The sequence below is a fragment of the Coptis chinensis genome, chromosome 1 (assembly GCF_015680905.1).
Source record: "Coptis chinensis isolate HL-2020 chromosome 1, ASM1568090v1, whole genome shotgun sequence".
Classification (NCBI taxonomy): domain Eukaryota; kingdom Viridiplantae; phylum Streptophyta; class Magnoliopsida; order Ranunculales; family Ranunculaceae; genus Coptis; species Coptis chinensis.
This window is the reverse complement of record NC_141456.1, coordinates 43401060-43422130: the sequence shown is the minus strand read 5'-3', so window position 1 is coordinate 43422130 and position 21071 is coordinate 43401060.

The window sequence follows — 21071 nt, the reverse complement described above, 5'->3', positions numbered from 1 at the left end:
GACGTGGGCGTCCAATGGTAATGTCAATACGTTTTCTCATCTAGCTTCTTCTCCAAAAATTAGTTGTAGTGCAAATTATCTATCTCCATCAATAAATTTCTTAGTAACTCCTTAACTGAACTTTAATAAACCTCATGAGATTCTTCTCACATTATTCCTCATATGGCGGTGTTTATTTCCCATCAATTGGTGTATTACCAACTTGCTCCTATTCATCACCAGAGCATTGCAAAATGTTTACTTCCTTTCAGTCGTTGTTTCACCTTTTCTTCTTATTCACCTCCTCCTTTCTCTCTGGTGTCGATTTCCACGATTTATTAGCAAAGTTTCAGCTACAAGCACATCATGGTTTTCTTAGAACAATCTTACCAGGTATTGAACACATTTTACTTCATTTATCTCCATTTCTTTTCTTATGAATGTATGGATGATAGTAACACTGGGGACTAGGAAATTTTTAATGGTATTACAGAGTTAAACATGGTAAAACTTAGAACATGAGATAACTAGACTGATTGGTAATACATTGTTTCATAAAAAAACTGGTAATTTTATTAAGAATTTAACTATTATATTTGGACTCATATATGGTCGTTTTTTGTCTCGACAGTTTCTGCATTTTTTTTTCTTTTTTCCCGGTTGCACCTACCATCTCTACATCAAATCAAGGTATACTCCTTGTAGCTCTACAGTTCCAATTTTTTTTATGAGATACTTGAATGTGGTCTACTATGTATTTGAGAATTGTTACAGTTACTCTATTTTGATGTATTGCGACTTCTTTTTAATCGCCATGAACATATACGCCCTTTTTTTACAATTATTTTTTACTTATATAAATTTGATATATTAACTGAATTTTTGTTACTTTTATATTTGAGTGCATTTAAATTGATGATAGTTTTTTTTTTTTTTATTATTATTTTTATTTATTTTCCAGTTTTATGGGCTGTTGCACATCAGGGGCCAATTGTGTTGTTGTCCATTACATCTGTTTGAGGTACCTACAAAAATAATGACACATGCTTGCTATATTTTCTTAGTTTTTTAACTTTTGGTTGCTTCATCACATTTTGTTTCATCTCTAACCTTAATTTTGGTTGTATTATAAAAGTAATCCTATTTTATTACCTTCACCAGAATGATATTGTTTGATTAAGCAAAATAGCTATTCCAACAGTAGCTTATAAATTGGATTTATGTAATATAGGGTAATAAAACGTGTAATATAGTGTTATTTTATCTAATTAATTGTAAAACTAGGGAAATTATGGGTCGTAAGGGAAATTGGATTATTTGGAATCGTTCCATTCTTCCTCTCACAGTCCTGGTCAGACTTTGCCTAGCAAATTCTCTGATACCTCTAACATGAAGCTTGAAGACCAATCATGTATCTTTTTTTCTCTACATTCCAGTATTTTTCTTTTTCGTTCCTAGAAAAAGATTTTGAGAGATTTTTGTATTCGGGGTTTGGTTTTCAGGTTTATAATTCTCTTAAAAATGTGTTTCGGTTCCAAGGTACACCAAAGTCTGAAGTTCTTTAGAACCCCGCAACCAATATCTGGCGACTTCATATGAAATTATGATTTTCGTAAGATTCCTTTGTAATTTAGAAATATTACTAAGTAGGTATACACAAGGGAAAAGACAAAGGGTGGTTAGGATTTCATAAGGATATGAGTTTGATGGGGGGTAGGTGTGCATTCAGGATCATTTTGAAACATCTTTGAGTAATTTTAATGTAATTTTTAATGTGCTAATTAGTGCAAAGGGTCGTAATTAAGTGCATAAAAGGATTTAGCAGAAAGAATACTTAATCGTCTCATTCGGTCTCTCAGGTGACCAGGCTCCCTACTCCTCGCTTAGTTAGTCACTCTCGCCATTCTCTGGTAAGCTTGGTATTATTGTATTAGCCCACACTTCATTTTTGGTTTTTATCCCTCTCTTTTTATTACGATTTTTCTGCTCTTATCCCTGTTTTAAACGTCAACGTTTCGATTCTACACTTATTTATGTTTTAGTTAATTACCTTTTTTATAATTTTTTTCTTCGTTTCTTGCATTTTTAGGTGTTAGTTTGGAGACAGGCTAGAATAAAAGCTCAACTAAATTTTGCCAAAGAGTTTGGTGAGTTGCTTTTGCATGTCCATGACATGTCCAATTGAAGAAGTTGTTTTTCTATGTCCATATTACAGTGCTGAACCAATCTTTAGGTCAATAGGATGCTTTTAGCAGCGCAAACATCATGTTGAGCACAAGAAAAGATCCTAATCTCGCTCTATGTTGACACTCTTGATTCTTGAATCAAATTGGTAAGTCCTACTACTATTTTATCCTACTTGATTGTGTTATTATCTGTTATATTCCTGTATACATAAGTTTGTTGATTATGTTGACTGGGAAAATAATTAGTTACTATTTATATATATGGTTAATTTTTGCAATAAACCTTTATAGTGTACAGTGTTTGACAAAATATCATCTACTCTCATGAAGAACATTTTGTGGCATATGTTTAATGATTATGTCACCACACATTGTATTTTCTTTCTCCACTTTTAAAATATTGCACCTTGCAACCTATGGTGAAGCAACTTTCACACGTGCATGTTTGCTCTTCGAAGTTAACGTTTCTATATGGCACATCACCACGAAGTAGATCTGGTTCTCCCAGTCGCTCTCTATCTCTCTTTAATTTGTTAGTATCTTAATATGTGTTTATTTATATATTTTTTTTATAAGATTTTTTGCTTATTTGGTTCATGGCAGTATAATGTATGGATTATGGATTCAACATGCAAATATATAAGAGCTTGGATATATTATGGAAAGGACCGACAATATGTCATTTGTTGTGGTGCAAGATAATAGTGACGTGCTACGAAAACAAACGAGCAATTAAGTCCATCAACGAGAGGAGAATTGGTGGCACTACCCTTCAACCAATATGTATTCCTAGAAGTCGATGTAAGGTTGGTGTATCCACTTTTGGCATTTAGGGAAGATAGTTTAGGCGGACTTACAAGTAAGCTTATAGTTAAAGTCTGCAATATTTGATTTTACAAGAAATTAGCCCCAAGGCCCAATTTCATTTCAAAGCAACTCTAGAGGACATGGTTTTTTTATAATCACTCACAAACCCAATTCCCACGTTTAAATAGCTCACGAACCCAATTTTTAAATTTTAATAACCCTTAAGGACAAAATAAGTTGGCCGGACCCTTTTTATTTTTTTTAAATCCCATTTTTACCCTTTTTTGTTAATAAATAAAATTACGGATGAGAAAACCCAAAACCCCTTTCTTCTCCAACCCAAAATTACGTATGAGAAAACCAACAGACGACATGTTTGCAGACGGACTTAGCCTTCTCGAGGTGAATAACCAAAGTCCAGGAAAAACTTTTCCATGGAGCTGATTCCGTAACCATCCACCTACAAAAGTCAGCAGGAAAAATCAGTTTGTAGTGTGATTATTCAATTACGGGACAATGTCATAACTATTGATCTTTTGTTTGTGTTTGATGTCATAACAATGTCATCATGGTAGTTGTCATCTTTGTGTTTTGAACAGAGTTGTAATTTTTCTTGTTGGCATCTCTTGGGGTTCTCCATTTGTTAATCATGAATTCATGATGATGGTGATGTGTTCATCATTATTCATTATACGAGGCATAATTTGCGCTGTTTGTACTGGGGTTCAGATGCCTGGTAATTTTTGTTGCACTATATACCTCAGTTGAGTCCTCATCCTTCAAATTTTGTCACTTCAATCCGTTAATCTTGTCTATAAGAAACTGAGTTTATTGCTGTTAATGTTTCTTTTCCAATGAGGCTTAGGAACACGAGCCACTCCTTCACTATGACTGAATATGAGTGACGAGGTACACTAAACTAAGCTTTAGTGTTTGTTTGATATATTGTTTCCTCTTTTATCCCTCTATTAGACTATGAACAGTGATTGTTCATAGTTTGGTAGCTATGAACACTCATTGTTCATAACTGTGAGCAATGAACAATGAGTGTTCATAGTCCATACTGTACTATGAACAATCAATGTTCATAGTCATGAGCTATGAATATTCTTTGTTCATACCACAATTAGACTATGAATAATGATTGTTCATAGTCATGAGCTATGAACATTCTTTGTTCATATCACAATTGGACTATGAATAATGATTGTTCATAGTCATGAGCTATGAACATCCATTATTCATATCATAATTAGACTATGAACAGTGATTGTTCATAGTTCGGTAGCTATGAACACTCATTGTTCATAGCTCATAGTTATGAACAATGAGTGTTCATAGTCTATATTGTACTATGAACAGTCAATGTTCATAGTCATGAGCTATGAATATTCTTTGTTCATACCACAATTGGACTATGAACAGTGATTGTTCATAGTCATGAGCTATGAACATTTTTTGTTCATATCACAATTGGACTATGAACAGTGATTGTTCATAGTCATGAGCTATGAACACTCATTGTTCATATCACAATTGGATTATGAACAGTGATTGTTCATAGTTCGGTAGCTATGAACAATTAGTGTTCATAGTCCATACTGTACTATGAACAATCAATGTTCATAGTCATGAGCTATGAATATTCTTTGTTCATACCACAATTGGACTATGAACAATGATTGTTCATAGCTCCAATAGGGATGAACACACTTTGTTCATACTCTACAATAGGTATGAACAATGAATGTTCATACTCAAATAGGTATGAACAATGAGCTCGCATGTTTTGTATATGAACAATGATTGTTCATACTATATACACTGGGTTAGGGGTATACTTAACCTTTCATCTACCCACCCGTTTTTTATTTCGCATCAAGGGTATACTTGACCTTTCATTTACCCGGTCCTTGAGAGTGATTATGAATAAATCTTGGGTTTGGGAGTGATTATTTTACTCGCTTTGTCCTTGAGAGTCACTCTCTATTGATTTTATGCAAGTAAAGTGACTATGATTTGAGTTAAACCAACATCCCTTGCTACTGTCGATTGTATGCATAATTTTTGTTTTAAGTATTATTTAGTCTAAAACAAAGAAACATATGAAGATGTTAGAGTAGAATTGACCATACATAAATCGGGTGTTGTCCTTGGCATAACATAGTAACATTATAGTTAGTATGATTCGTAGGTCTTTTTTCGTATGAATTTTATAATGTCATTTATATGTACATATGCATGCATTATTGTAATGAGCATTGACCCTGGACTACAAAACCATGTATTAAGTTTGGAAATAGTGTTGTGTTTAGAGAATGACCGGGAATAGAACTATCGGAAGGATTGAATATGTGAAATTTTTGTGGCTACTTTTTGGGAATTATGAATCAAGAGATATAAATACCCTATTTGGCTTTAGAAGTCGCAATTAGTGCATGGTTAATTTGAATATATACATTGGTGTTTTCAATTCACAAACCTTAGCCTAAAATTTGTTCTTAGCTGACAACAATGTGAACGGATTGGATTTAGGCTTCACATTGATAATTCAAAAGAATCATGTTAAATATATTGCCACCTGTTTTTCCCGTGCCTGCATTCACCTTTGATGATTTGCACTGTACATAAAAGAATATGCCATCAGGGGAGACAGGCACACACACAGATATCCAAGGGCCAAATTCACGATTCTGTCCCAAAAATAAAATAAAGAAAAGAACAGAAGGAATGGAATAAAGTCTGATGATGTGAAGATTCCACCCCATCGTGTTTACAACGGTCAAAAGGGAAGGGGAAAAAACACAAACACAAACACAAACAAATTTACAATTCTTTTAACAAAAGAAAATAAACAAAACGGAAAATATAAACAAATTAAAAGGTAAATCATAAACCAGTTTAGTCACTAGCTAGTAGTTTAAGAAAAGATAAATCAAACATACAATTTTGTCTAAACCAAAATGTGATAAACCTTGATGTCTGACAGGGCAACGCAGATGAGGAAATCCACCCAAAACTGTGAATCCACAGTATACTTCCATCCTAAATTTTAGAACATTATGCTTCTATGGCCAATGCAATGACAAAACAAATGAGAAGTCTTAACGATCAATCAGATTCTTCACTGGAAAAGTATTTTGACGCTTGAAGAAGCTTTGGGTCGAGAGTGTAATTTCTCACCGAATGTTGTAAGCTCTTTCTCTTCATCCCGTGAAACTATCTTTGGGAAGGTGATTGTAACATTTTCTAATACCACAATCTGATTCATTATAAATTGAAGTAGCTTAAGTACTAAATTCACACAACTATTGAGACTTTGGACCTTAATGCATTTGAGGTGATAAAACGTGTCTTCCAACGATAGCTCCTCTTCCTAGTCATTCTTCCCGTATGTTGTGTAGACTTACAAGTAAGCATTTTGTAAGCATATGTCACAGTCATCTTACCTTTTTTTTTTTTTTTTTTTTTTTTTTTTATCATCCCTTTAAATGATTTTATCAATGAAATCAGGTTTAAATTCCCTAGATTAGTGGTGTCGGCTACAAGGGTAGTAAACAATTCTCCTAATATATTATTATTATTATTATTATTTTGAAATGGTTATGGGGTTGAGGCAGACCCCTACCTATTGATTAAATTTCAAAGAGTTACATACCTCCCAAGAGTATGATCATTAGAGGGAGAATCCTTAGTACAATAATACTAGGCTCGAAGCCTTACAATCATGAAAAACTCATGAAGATAACCCACTCGGGTACATACATAAAGACTTAACAACATAAAAACATCTAATGTCTACCGCCAAACAAAAGTTTATCCTTTAAGACCAAGTGATCATCCCTTAGGTGTTTCTGTGCGTGTTCGAAGTCTTAGAAAAAGGTCTCACATTCACCGCAAGGTATGTAGGACTAATTTCACCAGCTAAGCGCCCCCTGACCACACAAGGAGAGGGTTTCATGCTAGTTTTCTTTGACTTAACCGTAGTCCATTCCTTATCAGCTCAAGTTTCCCTATGTACTCTCGACCTTGCATTGTGCCAGGTGGAGAGATATGTTGTGCTTTATATCTCATCTGCTATTCCATTGGAGCACAAGACTGCTCACTAATCAAGAAGTTTTGGGAATCATTTGTACCTATAGCAGCATCCACCTATACTGTAGCAGTATCCACTTGAACCGCAACATCCAAGTCTACACTACAAATTTTAGAATTTATGTGTACAAGAGCAACATCTTGATGAGGTGGGGCTCATTCTCATTCTACTCAACTTGTACTGTTCCAAATTGTTGGATATCTGCGATGACAATTGGAGTCACCTCACAATCCCCATCTCCATGATTGATTTCCCGAGTACAACTTGTACCGTTCCTAATCTATTATGATTCCACTCAACAGTATCTGGAAGGGCAAGTTGACTAACTTTATGATTATTCAGGTTTCACAACAAGTTATGGTCTTTGAGGAATACATGCTTATGTTAAAAAAGTTGTCCAAGTGTATAGGTCATATTCATGACATGAGAGGTTATTGGTGGCAAGTGGGCCGGATGCGGAATAGTAAAGGGAAGACATGTTGCAGTGTATCGGGGCCGCGGAACCCTAACCGCAAGAGACTCAAGCAACACGTGAAGAGGTAGAGATCACAGGATGAAAGAGATCAAGGAACCGCAAGAGAGGGAAGTTAGAAAAGAGAAAGAAGTTATAAAGACAAGGAGAGAAAAAAAAAAAAAAAAAAAGAGAGAGAGAGAAGAGAAAGGAGGAGAAAAAACTAAAGAATAATTGTGATCTTAAAGGTTGTAATATTTGAGTATACATTTGGCACCGTCTGTGGTGACCAGAGAGAAAATGGCCACCGTAGCGAAAAGAGGAGTGGGAAGACCTAAGAAGGCAGCAGTTAGAGAGGTTGCAGAGGAAACAGGGAGTGTCGAAATTGAAGAGGTTTTAGATGTGGCAGCAGACGCCACCAGGCTTCTTCAAGAGGAGATAGTTAGGTTGAGAAATGAGAATAACGAGTTAAGAGAGGAAAGGGAGACCACACAAGGGGAAACAGAAAAAGCAAATCCTCGAGGTAGTGAAATGGAAGGGGAGACTGAGGAATACCCACCGCTGGGCACGGAACAAATGGCAGGCATCACACTAGAGGTGGTACAGGCGATGATCGAGAAAGATAGGGAAGTGAACCGCGTCTCAAAAAGAGTGAACCAAAGTGCAGCGTAGAAAGTGGTAGCGAATCTAAATCAGAATCCGCTGGTAGATGCGATATGGAATTCGGAGGTACCTAAGAGGTTCACCCAACCAAGGTTTGAGAGGTATGATGGGAAAGGAGACCCAACGGATCATTTGCGTCACTTCCGGTAGCAGATGCCATTGTGTAGGGGTGTAATATGGGGCGGGGCGGGTCAACTGCAGGTCAAATAGTGAAGGGTTGGGTCGGGGTGGGTCTAGGGGATACAAATCCAGTGGTCCCCGACGGGGCGCATGTCTTAGTACCATCACTCGGCCTGTTGGGTCAGCTTACGGGGTGGATTTTGAGCGGGTCATCCGGGTCAGGTGAAAATTATCATTTTAACCCAATTTCACCCAAAAAAAACTTTCTAATTCTACAAGTAATAAATTTCCAATTCACAACATAGAGAAAAAAAATTGAATCAATCAATAAAAAATAAACAAAAATAAAAAAAACTTGAACTTGAACCCAAAACCATATCTGTAAATTTGAAACTTCTTTATCGTGATTTACCATTTGTAAATTGATTATTTTCCATAGTATGATAAAATAAAGATGAGAGCAAGAATCTATAGTACACAACAATAAAATATAAACAAAAAAAATTCGAAATTAATACAAGGATGAATGATTCATCTTCTCAAAAATTCGAAAGTTGAATTTGAACTTTTGATATTTGCCCAATGTTCAAACTTGAATATTTGAAATTGATGTTGAACTCATAAGTTTGTGTTCATATCTCCCAAATTCCTACAAAAGTTAAAAGAAAATATAAACAAAATACAAAAATATTAGAGTTAGAGTCTTAAAATTGTGCGGGTCAACAAGGTTGGGTCAATGGCTTTTGACACGGTGCGGGTCGGGCGGCTTGACGGGTCGGGTTTGAGCATAGAACCTACACCCATAGCCTGCCCGCGTGAAAACAGTGGCGGGGCGGGGCGGGTCTGTTTTCAGGTCGGTGCAGGTTTGGGTGGCGGGTGAAAACCGGGTACCCTACCGGATGATGGGTCAACGGTTTTTTTTACACTCCTACTATTGTGGTAGGAAAGTAAGTATGATGGACTCCGCTGCATGATGTTCCATGCTAGTCTTAAGGGGGGAGCCTCGGATTGGTATTACAGGTTGACCTCGCGGAGCATCAATAGATTTGGAGAGTTGGAGAGTGCTTTTGTCGACCATTTCATACACCAGAAAAGGAGGTGGTCGATATAGCGGCTCTCTTCAACATCAAGCAGAGGTCAGCGGAGTCGCTAAGGGAGTTTTTGTGTAGATTCAAGAAAGAGACACTGAGAGTGGAAAATTTGGAGGAACATACAGCGGTCATAGCTTTCCAGACACAACTTGAGGCTGGGAACTAGAGTTCACGAGTCGGTCTCCAAAATTGAGATCACTACTTTGCATGCCTTGTACCCGAAGGTAGAAAAATACATAAGGTATGAGGACATAATCCAGAGGAATGCGAAGGAACAGAAGAAATCGGGGAAGGCAGTGCAGGCTGTAGACAGAGATGATTGAAAGGATAAAGGTAGGACAGATGAAAGACAAAGGGGATCATACAGAGGGGAGAACCGAGGACCAGAAAGAACTGGGGATCAAGGCAGAAGGGACATTCGAGAGCATAAGCCATACCGCGAAATAACACAAACTCCTCTTAATAGGCCGTTGGAAGAAATATTGCCACTAATTAAGGGGCAGTAGTATTATGAGGGTCCGCGAAGTACACCAGGGGAGCTGGAGGGGATACCCTTTTGTGCGTATCATCAAATCAGGAACCATGCAACTAATGGATGTTATGCCTTGAAGTGGCTAGTGAAAAGGATAATAGAGAAGGGGATGCTTAGGGAGTTTGTCACTGAGGTTCATCAAGCCGAGAGAGTGCCAGCTCCAACTAGAATTCTAGGAACTATCAATGTCATTTTTAGTGGAGAATCACTGGGAAGAAATGCACACAGAGACAAGATAAGGAAGATAGCAAGTTTACAGCAGGTCAATGAGGTGGTGAGTATACCACGACTAGTCATTGGAACCGCGATGGGAGAGGAAAATATAATGTTCACCCCAAAAGATCTAGCGTCAGTCATTACACCGCATGAAGATCACTATAGCAATGGGTAACTACTTGGTTAAGAAGGTTTTGATAAACTGCGGAAGTTCAGTGGATTTGCTATTGAAAGGGGCCATGGAGGAAATGAACATAGACAAAAATCAGATGAAAGCCCCTCAAACAAATTTGTTCGGATTTAATGGCAGTATGACAGAGCCCATGGGGGAGTTTGTGTTACCCGTTACAGCGGGTCCGGCGACCGTATTCACAAGATTTATGGTGGTGGATACTAATTCCCAATATAATGCAATCCTGGGGAGAAGATGGATCCATGAGATGAAGGCAATCCCATCGACGTATTACCAGGTGATCCGCTTCCCCACAAATGGGGAAATGTATGAAATAAGAGGGGATCAAGTTGCCGCACAGAGCATCCATTAGGTGACCATGAAGAGTATGGTCCGAGGAACAAAAGGGGAGGGTTCGGTTCGTGAACAAGGATCAACATAGCAATTACAGGAGGTGGCCACGACGGTAGTACAAGAGTGGGAGATGATGAGATTTAGATAATGAACTTGGGAGTGGATTTACATCGGTGGGGTCGGACTTGCCAGATGAATGGAAGAGCAAGCTAGTGCAGTTTTTGGCAGAGAATAAGGACATATTTACGTGGGTAATCGAGGATATCACGGGGTTAGACCCAGAGTTTGCCTGCCATCACTTACATATGAATGCAGATGCGAAGCTGGTAAGGCAAAAATGAGAAGTGTGAGACCAAAGTATGCTGAAGGGATTCACGAAGAGGTGATAAGGTTGAAAGGTGTTGGGATAATAAGGGACGTAGAGTTCACATAATGGCTGTCCAATGTGGTCGCAGTTTCGAAAAAGAGCGGCAAAGTTAGGATGTGTGTCGACTTTACAGACGTAAACAAAGAGTGTCCGAAAGATTGTTACCATATGGACGAGTTAGTAGACAGGACTGTTGGTTTCAAAGTACTTTATTTCATGGATGCGTCCATGGGATACAATCAGGTCGCGATGTTCGGTCCAGATCAGGAGAAGGCAACCTTTGTAGTGGAGGGTGGTACCTATTGCTACCACGAGAATTCCCTTTGGTTTAAAAAATGCTGGGGCCACATTTCAGCGGTTAGGAGAAAAGATGTTCGAAGGCAAGATTCGGAAAGAGATTGAAATATATATTGACGACATGGTGGAAAAAAGCATGTCGGAAGAGGAACACTTAGAAGGTCTCCACGATACTTTTGGCATACTGCGAAGACATAAGCTGAAACTCAATCCTGAGAAGTGCACGTTTGGGGTAACTTCAGGAAAGTTTCTGGGTTACATAGTCACTTACCACGGAATAGAGGCGAATCTCAAGCAAATTCGATCACTGATAGAAATGTCGTCCCCTCAGAATGTGAAAGAGGTACAAAGGTTGGCTGGAAGAGTCACTGCTCTCAATAGATTCATTTCCAAGTCATCGGACAAATGCCAACCTCTATATCGTTTGTTGAGAAAAACACCTGATTTCCATTGGACTGCAGAAGGTGAGGGGGCCTTCCAAGAGTTGAAGAGTTATTTAGGCAAGGCACCTTTACTATCATGACCAGAGAAGGAGAGAAGTTGTATTTATATCTGGGAGTTACTGAGTACGCGGTAAGCTCAGTTCTTGTGCGAGTGGTCGACAAGATAGAAAGGCCAGTTTACTTTCAGAGTAAAACCCTACTGGATGCAAAGACCCGGTATAGTAGGATCGAAAAATATGCTTTGGCCTTGATATTTTCAGCTCTTAAGTTGAAGCCTTACTTCGAGGCACATTCAGTGGTGGTAGTAACAAATTTGCCCCTCAAGCAAGCGTTGAAGGCCGATAAGTCAGGCAGAATGCTAAAGTGGGCGGTAATGCTCAGTTCTTATGAGATTCAGTACCAGATCAGAACGGCAGAAAAGGCGCAAGCTATGGCGGAGTTTATGGCCAAATTTCTGGCTGAGGACCCCACTAGGGGAGAGGAGATGGTCATGGAACCGGAAGGGGAGCTTAGTAGCGACCCTTTGGATCCTTAGGATGTTCGGAACGGGTGGAGAGTTTTCGCGGATGGTTCTACTACCGATACAGGGAACGGAATTGGGGTCGTTCTAGTGACTCCTGAGAACACTCATCTAGAGCTATCTATGAAACTGGGATTTGCGGCTTATAATAATGAGTATGAATATGAAGCAGTGATAGCAGGATTGGATTTGGCAAAAGATTTGGGGGTGAGCGAATTGTCTGTTTACTCTGATTCTAATTTGGTAATTTGTTAGGTGAATGGAGGTTTTGTGGCTCGCTACCCAAGGATGGCAAGATACCTTGAGGTCCTACAGTGAAAGGCAAGCCAGTTCAATAAGACCAAGTTTGCCCACTTAGGCCGCGGAGAGAATAGACACGCCGATGCGTTGGCTTATGTGGCGGCAGTGCTTCCTGGGACAGAGGGCCGATCTATTGAAGTGAGGGTATTGAGCAAGCCAAGTACATCAGAGGAGGAAGGTGTTTGGCTCATCACTGAGAGTGATTAGGGTTGGATGGAACCAATAAAGACTTTCCTGATGGGAGTAGAAATAGAAAACAAGCAGGAGAGGCAAAAAATGGAGCAGTTGAGTCAAATGTACACATTAACATGCTCAAGAAGTTTTAGCTGAGGTACATGAGGGTGATTGCAGAAGTCATTCCACCGGGCGAACAACAACCCACAGGCTGCTATCACAGGGGTATTTATGGCCCCATATGAAGAGAGATGCCATAGAGTATGCCAAGAGGTGTGAGAAATGCCAAAGATTTGCACCGTTCATACATTCACCAGCTGAGCCATTGCATAATGTGTTCAGCCCTTGGCCAATGTGGGGACTGGATATTATGGGGCCTCTGCCCATGGCGAGCGGCAAAAGGAGATTTATGTTGGCCGCTACCGATTATTTTACCAAGTGGATGGAAGGCGTGGCATTACAACAAATCAAGGAAGAACATGTGAAGAAGTTCCTGTGGGAGAATATCATATGTAGGTTCGGGCTGCCACATACGGTCATCGCGGATAATGGAACTCAGTTTACAGGGGGAAAAGTGCGAGAGTTTCTTCAGGCGTTCAGGGTGAAGCAGGGGTTCTCAGCCCCCTACAATCCTGAAGGAAATGGGCAGGCAGAGGCATCAAACAAAATCATAATGGATAACCTAAAGAGAAAATTGGAGGAGCGGAAAGGTGCGTGGGCGGACGAACTAAATCACGTGCTATGGGCTTATCGCACCACACCGCGAACATCTACTAATGAATCACCGTTCGCAATGACATATGGAGTAGAGGCCGTCATACCAATGGAGATTATAGTGTCCACGATCATAACTCAAGCTGTGGAAGGGGGAATGAATGAGAGGATATTAGCCACGGATTTGAATCTCATCGAAGAAAGAAGAGAAATAGCCCGCATTCGGTTGGAGGAGTACCATCGGACGCTACAGAGATAGTATGATAACCGAGTGAAGTCGCGTACATTCAAGGTGGGTGACTTCATGCTAGGACGAGTTACCCCTGCCACCAAGAAGGAAAATGAAGGAAAATTAGGTCCCAACTGGGAGGGACCATATGTCATCAGGGAGAAGGGTACTTTTGGAACTTATCGATTGCAAACTTCAGCCGGGGAAAAGATAGAGAAACCATGGAACATTAGAATGTTGAAAAAATTCCATGGATAGAGAATTTGTTTAGTCTTCTAATTGAGAGAGTCTTTTAGATAAGTGCTATGTGAGCAGAGGAATGATATTTTGTGTTAAATGTTGTGTCGATGAAATAAAGAATGCCCTTATTTCAATTGTGTCATGAGAAGGGATATGAGCGAAAAGAACTTGGGGGCAAAATGAGTTGCCCCAACCAGGCTTCACAACTGACTAAAAACATTGGGGGTGGATGAGCCATTCGGCGGGACGGCTTGTCCAAATCAATTTTTGAGGCAAATTGAGTTGTCCCAATCAGTTTCCACAGCCAATCAGAGACAACGGGGGGGATGAGCCATTCGCGGACTACTGGTACGAATCAAACTTGGGGGCAAAGTGAGTTGCCCCACCAAGCTTTATAGCTGACCAAAACAGTGGGGGGTATGAGCTCTTCGTGGACTGCCTGTCTGAATCAAACTTTGGGGTAAATTGAGCCGCCCCTATAGGCTTCACAGCCGCCCAAAGACAGCGGGGGGAATGAGCCCTTCGCAGACTACAGGTCCGAATCGAACTTGGGGGCAAAGTGAGTTGCCCCACCAAGCTTCACAGTTGACCAAAACAACAAGGGGGGGGGGGGGGGGGGGATGAGCCCTTCGCGGACTGCTTGTCCGAATCAAACTTTGGGGCAAATTAAGCTGCCCCTATAGGCTTCACAACCGCCCAAAGACAGCGGGGGGATGAGCCCTTCGCGGACTACTAATCCGAATCAAACTTGGGGGCAAAGTGAGTTGCCCCACCAAGCTTCACAGCTGACCAGAGAGACAAGGGGAATAAACCCTTCACAGACTATATGTCTAAATCAAACATTGGGGCAAATTGGGCTGCCCCCAAAGCTTCGCCCCTGACAGTTATGATTATCACGGTACATCAAGTAAATCCTTGGGTATATATGTCCACGGGACAATACAAAGAAGTCTTGATATACAAGACAATTGAGACCCAAATTATGATATGCTTGGAGATGGAAGACATTGGAGTGAGGAAAACGAGCTTACTTAGTAACCTGCTGGGAACACCCAGAAATCTAGGCTTAAAGATGTCAACACAAATACAAAACGTACAAATATCATAACTGTATGAATATACAAAGAAAGCAAAGTACAAAATTCGCTTCGGTCCCTCAGCCACATCCACCTAGGAGGGATCCTCAACCCCATCCACCTGAGAAAGACCCTCTTCCACATCCACTGAGGTAGTCTGATCCTCGACCAGCTCGATAGGAGAGGTGTCCGAGTTGGGGGTGACAAGAGGCATAACAGGGGCAGTGGCATCGGGATTAACAGATTGAAATGTTGAAGCAGCTGTGTCAAGAACTAGAGGCGGAACGGGAAGTAAACGGGAGGCCGCACTAAGCTCTTTGAGCTGTTGCTTTAGTTCGCGGGTAATCTTCTTTGCAGCCAGGCTTCGAAAACGGTCCGCGGCTTCCTTCAAAGCATTGTCCACCACAGCCTGACAGGCGACTTTCTCAGCCTCCTTTTGGCTTTCTAGCTTGGAGGCGACTCCCGCTATAGTCGCGATGTTTGTCCTCTGCCCGCTGAAGTTCCTTTTGGGCCTTGACTGCCACAGTGCGCAGATCGTCCCGATCCTTTTCCAGCCTTGCATATTTGCCTTTCCAGCCATCAGGACCGTGAATCTCCTGCTTCACAACATCCAGGGACTCTAGCGTGTTGGTCAATCCGCTCACCATGTAGCCTATGTCAAGACTCAGCTGAATACAAACACTGGTTAGCAAGAGGTGTAAGAAGTAAAAATATAGAGAATAGAAAAGGAGAACACCTTTTCCCAGCCGGTGTAAATGGAAGCTCTATGAGAGGCGAACGAGCCAGAATCGCCATACACTTGATCCCATGGAAGATGGGAGTTGAAGAACAAGGAAACGACCACAGCTGGATTTTCCAATGCTGAATCGTGGGTAGTTACCTCGCGATCTCTAGCCTTGAATTGTGGATGTCATGCTTCGATTGGACCAGAGGAAAGGGGGGCAGATGAGACAGGGTCCTTGTTTTGACAATGCGGTGGGGCCAGGGACCGCGTTGGGTTCACTTGACCTCCAGATGGGACAGGAGGCACGGTCCTTGCGTTTTTGGCTGGGGGGTTGTTGGCTGCAATTTCAATGGGTGTATCACCATCTGAGTCACTATCCCAAAGTTTGAGTTTGTTGGCAACCATGGCAGTGGGAGGGGTAGGGTGGACAAAATCGTCTTCCCAGTCCACTAAAGAGGAATAGGAAGAGGGGGCGGGGTCAGGAGTAGTAGTGTGGGATTGGGCGGCAGCACGTTGGGCAACGACTTGAGAGTGATAGATCTTGGTGGTGTATCTGAATGACTTGTGGGTCTTGCGTTTTCCTTTTTTGGGAGGGGAGGGTTTTGGTTTTCTTTTTTTTGGCGGCGGAAGGCGATAGAGGGGGCCTTGGTACTTACCTAAGTCTTTTAGGGAAGGATCAAGCAATAGAGGGTTGCCTTTATCGGGGTCTATGTCGAGAACCTCACACTGGGCACTCCCCAAATCACGGAGCTTTTGGAAAATTTCTGAGGAGATGCCGGTGTAAATTTGAGATCGCGAATCAGGTTTCCAGCTTGGATCACAAAAAGAAGGACAAGTTAAAAACAAGGTTAAACATAAACAATGCGGATCAAAAGGTTTTACTTACCACTTTTAAGGAAACTGAGGTGCCTTAGAGAAACTTCCGAAGGAAGGTCCGCGGAAATAAAACTTCCGAACACATACAACGGATAGTAATGCCACACCTTGTCATAAGTGGTGATGCGGAGGACCAAAAACTTCTTCCGCAGACGAGTACAGAAGGACTGATACCCTACACTACCGAATTTGGTGCATTTCTTTATATAATAATGAGCAATTACATCGCGGAGTTGGATTTTAGGAGTATGGGTTTTGTTGTAGTGGTTAGCGGCATACATGAGACGCCATAAGTTACCTATGCCCTGACATGGCGGAATATTGAAATGATTGCATACCTCGACATCAAGCAGAGTCAAGAGAAAATGTAAGCCAACCGCTATCTGTCCTACAGTAGCAACGAGACAACCTGGCCGTGGTTTTACCAAATGAGGGAAACGGGTGATGCCAGGCACGTGCTCTAAGACCACGTCACCAGGGATGCCATAAGTGGCTTTGATAGCATCTAAGTTAGGTCTACGATAGTAAGAGGGTGGGGGAGGAAGAGTAGCCTTCCTCCTTGAAGTAGAGGGTACAGCGGCAGGACTGACCGAGCCAGAGACCGGGGATTCAGATCTATCAGCGGTATGATCGCTAGATCTGGGCGTAGAGGACTCCGATCCATCGGATCTGGTGGCTGAGGTATTCACCGATTCCGATTCCGACATGATAAACTCAATAAATGTGGAAACTGAAGCAACAGTGGAGAGTACAAGTTATGAAATGGGAAAGATTGTGGAATAGGGTCGAAAAATGATTATCGCAGGAAAACAAAACAAAAGTACCGAGAAAGGGAAGAGACAAACTTGAGTTGCAAGGCAACAAAAGGCAATGGAGTGAGTAAAGAAGGAACTCGAACGGTGCTGGTGCTGGAAGGATCCCACGAAGGTGAAGAACAGTAAGGGGGAAGTTGAAGAGAATAGAAGATGAAATGAAAAGTGAAATGCTAGAGTGTTGGGTTTTGAGAGAAGAGAGGCCCTTGTGCGGGATTCGAAACGACAGGGGTAAAAAGGTAATCACCGAGAAAGGGACCAGGTGGAAGGTGACGCGTGGGGCCTCAAAAATCGAAAAGACAGTCTATACGCACGTGCGCCATTCCCACGTGGCAATAAAGACGAAACACGTGCCAAGAAATAAAAAGGGGGGTGACAACATAAAAGAAAGGTGATATACTGCGAAAGGAAAAAGGGAAGGGGGAAAGTTGGTTCTCGGACCCATTATTGGCTGTTCGCGAACCATCAATGAGACCGAGAGAGGGCATCTGTATGGGTCATATTCATGACATGAGAGGTTATTGGTGGCAAGTGGGCTGGATGCGGAATAGTAAAGGGAAGACATGTTGTAGTATATTGGGGCCGCGGAACCCTAACCGCAAGAGACTGAAGCGACATGTGAAGAGGTAGAGACCGCAGGATGAAAGAGATCAAGGAACCGCAAGAACGAAGGGAGAGAGAAGAGAAAGGAGGAGAAAAAACTAAAGAATACTTGTGATCTTAGAGGTTGTAATATTTGAGTATACACCAAGGATCAAAGAGTAGAGAAACATGAGAACCATCCCCCACCTTCTAACTCATACCACCTTTAAGCCCCTCCATTGATTTTTTCACCCCTCACCAAAAATATGAACAAGGATTTTTATCTTTCTGAGTATGACTTTAAATAGCACTACATTAATATCTACTTTTGAAAGTCTTGGACCATATTGACTCATTATCACTTATTAGTTTCCAATAGTGTAAACCCAAACCCTCCATGAGCTTTAGTCTTACATGATTTGCCCCAGCTTAAGGTACATTGCTTTTTAAAAATCTTCAACACCATGCCACCAAAACTTCCTATTAATTTGATACATTTTATCACTGATCCTTCTAGGTAGCAAATAAGTTCCGATGGCAAAAACAAGAACTACTTTTCCAACTGATTTAACAATTGTTGTTCTAGCTGCTTGTGATAGCACTTTAGACTTCCACCCTGTAATTTTCCTTGGTAAATTGTCCAGTAAGTAGTGAAAGCTTTCACTCTTTTTGATGTAGGATAAAATACCTATGTTCTAGATAATTCTAGAATACTATTATTAGTAGTTAAGTTATTTCTTAATTTGTGTCAAATTAGAATTAGTATTAGTTTCCATTTTGTATTGCTTAGAGTCCAAGAAACCATATCTATAAATAGACTTCTCTAGTATTTTGTTAACCAACCCATTATGATTATTATTCAAGAAGTCTCTTAATTGAGTTATCTTTGTTATTATCTATCTTTCTACTCTAAAACTTCATCTTCTTCTTGCTTATTGTTCTAATTCGTCTATATTTCTTATCTTTCTTCTTCACTTCTCTACTAATTGAGATTTCCATATCTCTTTCTTCTAAATCTCTACCTTGTTCCACATTACTTTTTCTTGCTAATCAACACTGGAACCACCAAGTATTGTTCCCTCGCATTATACTTCATAAATTTCCAAATCTTCATAAGCATCTTCTGGTGTCTATGGTGAACATTTGCACTGAAATAAACACTCGATTTCTCTAGACTTGCCTTTTTACCGGAGGCATTAAAGTACTTATCCAAAATCAGACTAAGATTATCAGCTTCTCCCAGTGTTGCTTTACTGGAAACTAAAAGAACGTTAGCATATAAAAAATGTGAAATGGGTGGAGACCTTCTGATCTTAATACCATTAGCAATCTTATCTTTTTCTGCTTTACATATAATTCTTAACAACGCTTCTGAAACTAAAATGAATAGATATGGAAATAGAGGGTCCCCTTGCCTTAATTCTCTGAGGCAGGAACTTAGCCAAAGGAGATCCATCTAAAAGAACTCGGAAAGACACAATTTCAAGATATTCCTTTATCATTCCCACTCAAGTACTGTTAAAACCAAGTCTATTCATAATTCTATACAAGAAAGTCCACTAAACCCTATTATAAGCCTTCATCATGTCCAACTTAACAACCCCGCTCCTTCTTCTTAATCTTTTGGGGGAATTAGGGATACCCCCCACATTTAAATATCTTTTTTGCGATACCCCCACATTTGAAGATCATTTGCGATACCCCCACCATTTTCAACTTTCGTCAGTCAACAGTTAGTTGACCGAGTTAAACCGTAAGAAAAAAAAAAAAAAAAAAAAAAATTGACCTAATTAAATAGTGGAGGTTACCAAAATACCCCTCCACTTCGATACAATGGTATGCTACATAGTATGTATCATCCTTCCTTTGGCAGACCAAAACTTTCAGTAAAAATGGTGAGAACCAAGTGATAATGAGGCTTAACAGGATGTTATATAGTATGTATCATCCAGAAAATTGTATGCTACATAGTATGTATCATCCTTACTTTGCAAGATTCATCAACTTTTCAAAAACTGAATCCAAAAACTATTAAAATGAATCCAAAAACTCTACATAATCAATATTCTCTACATAAACTGAATCTATAATCCATATTCTCTAAAGACAAAAAAAAACACAAAAATCAATACACAAAAACAGTCGAGTTGCTTGCTTCAATTACTCAATCTACTTGAAAAGTTGATGAATCTTGCAAAGTAAGGATGATACATACTATGTAGCATACCATTTTCTGAATGATACATACTATATAACATCCTGTTGAGCCCCATTATCACTTGGTTCTCACCATTCTTATTGGAAGTTTAGTCTGCCAAAGTAAGAATGATATATACTATGTAGCATACTGTTGTGTTAAAGTGGAAAGGTATTTAGGTAACTTCCACTACTTAATTAAGGTCGACTTTTTTTTTTTTTTTTTTTTTTTTTGGGTTTTTTTCTTACGGAAGTTTCAAATGTAGGGGATATCGCAAATGATCTTCAAATGTGGGGCATCGCAAAAGAGATCTTTAAATGTGGAGGGTATCACTAATTCCCTGTAATCTTTTTCATATTAGGAAAGAATTGACTCGCGAGTCCTATATTGTCACCAAGTAATCTCCCTTAAACAAATCCCCCTTGAAAAGGTCAAATAAATTTGTGAAGGTGGGATTTGGATCTTTTGGCAAGGGTTTAAAAATCATTTCATTAGGTGAAGTTGCAAAGGCTAATAGGCGTGAATTTGGTTATATTATCTGGGATAATTTTTAAAAAAAATAAGGTTATAAAAGTTTCATTAAAAGGCTCTGGAAAATTTCCACTACAAAAGAACCACTTCACAATACTGCTGACATCCTTCCCAAATGTATCCCAACATTCACGATAAACACACCATGAAAGATATCAGGCCAAGGGGCTTTTAGACCCTGCATTTATTTTTATTTTTTACTAAACTCTAGGTTTCAGAGTCACTTGGAATCATGATAACTCATTTCACTGCTTGCCTCTTCAAACTATTCTCTTCTGTTCTTTTTTCTAATCCAGCAACTCATTTGGGAGGCCATACTCCC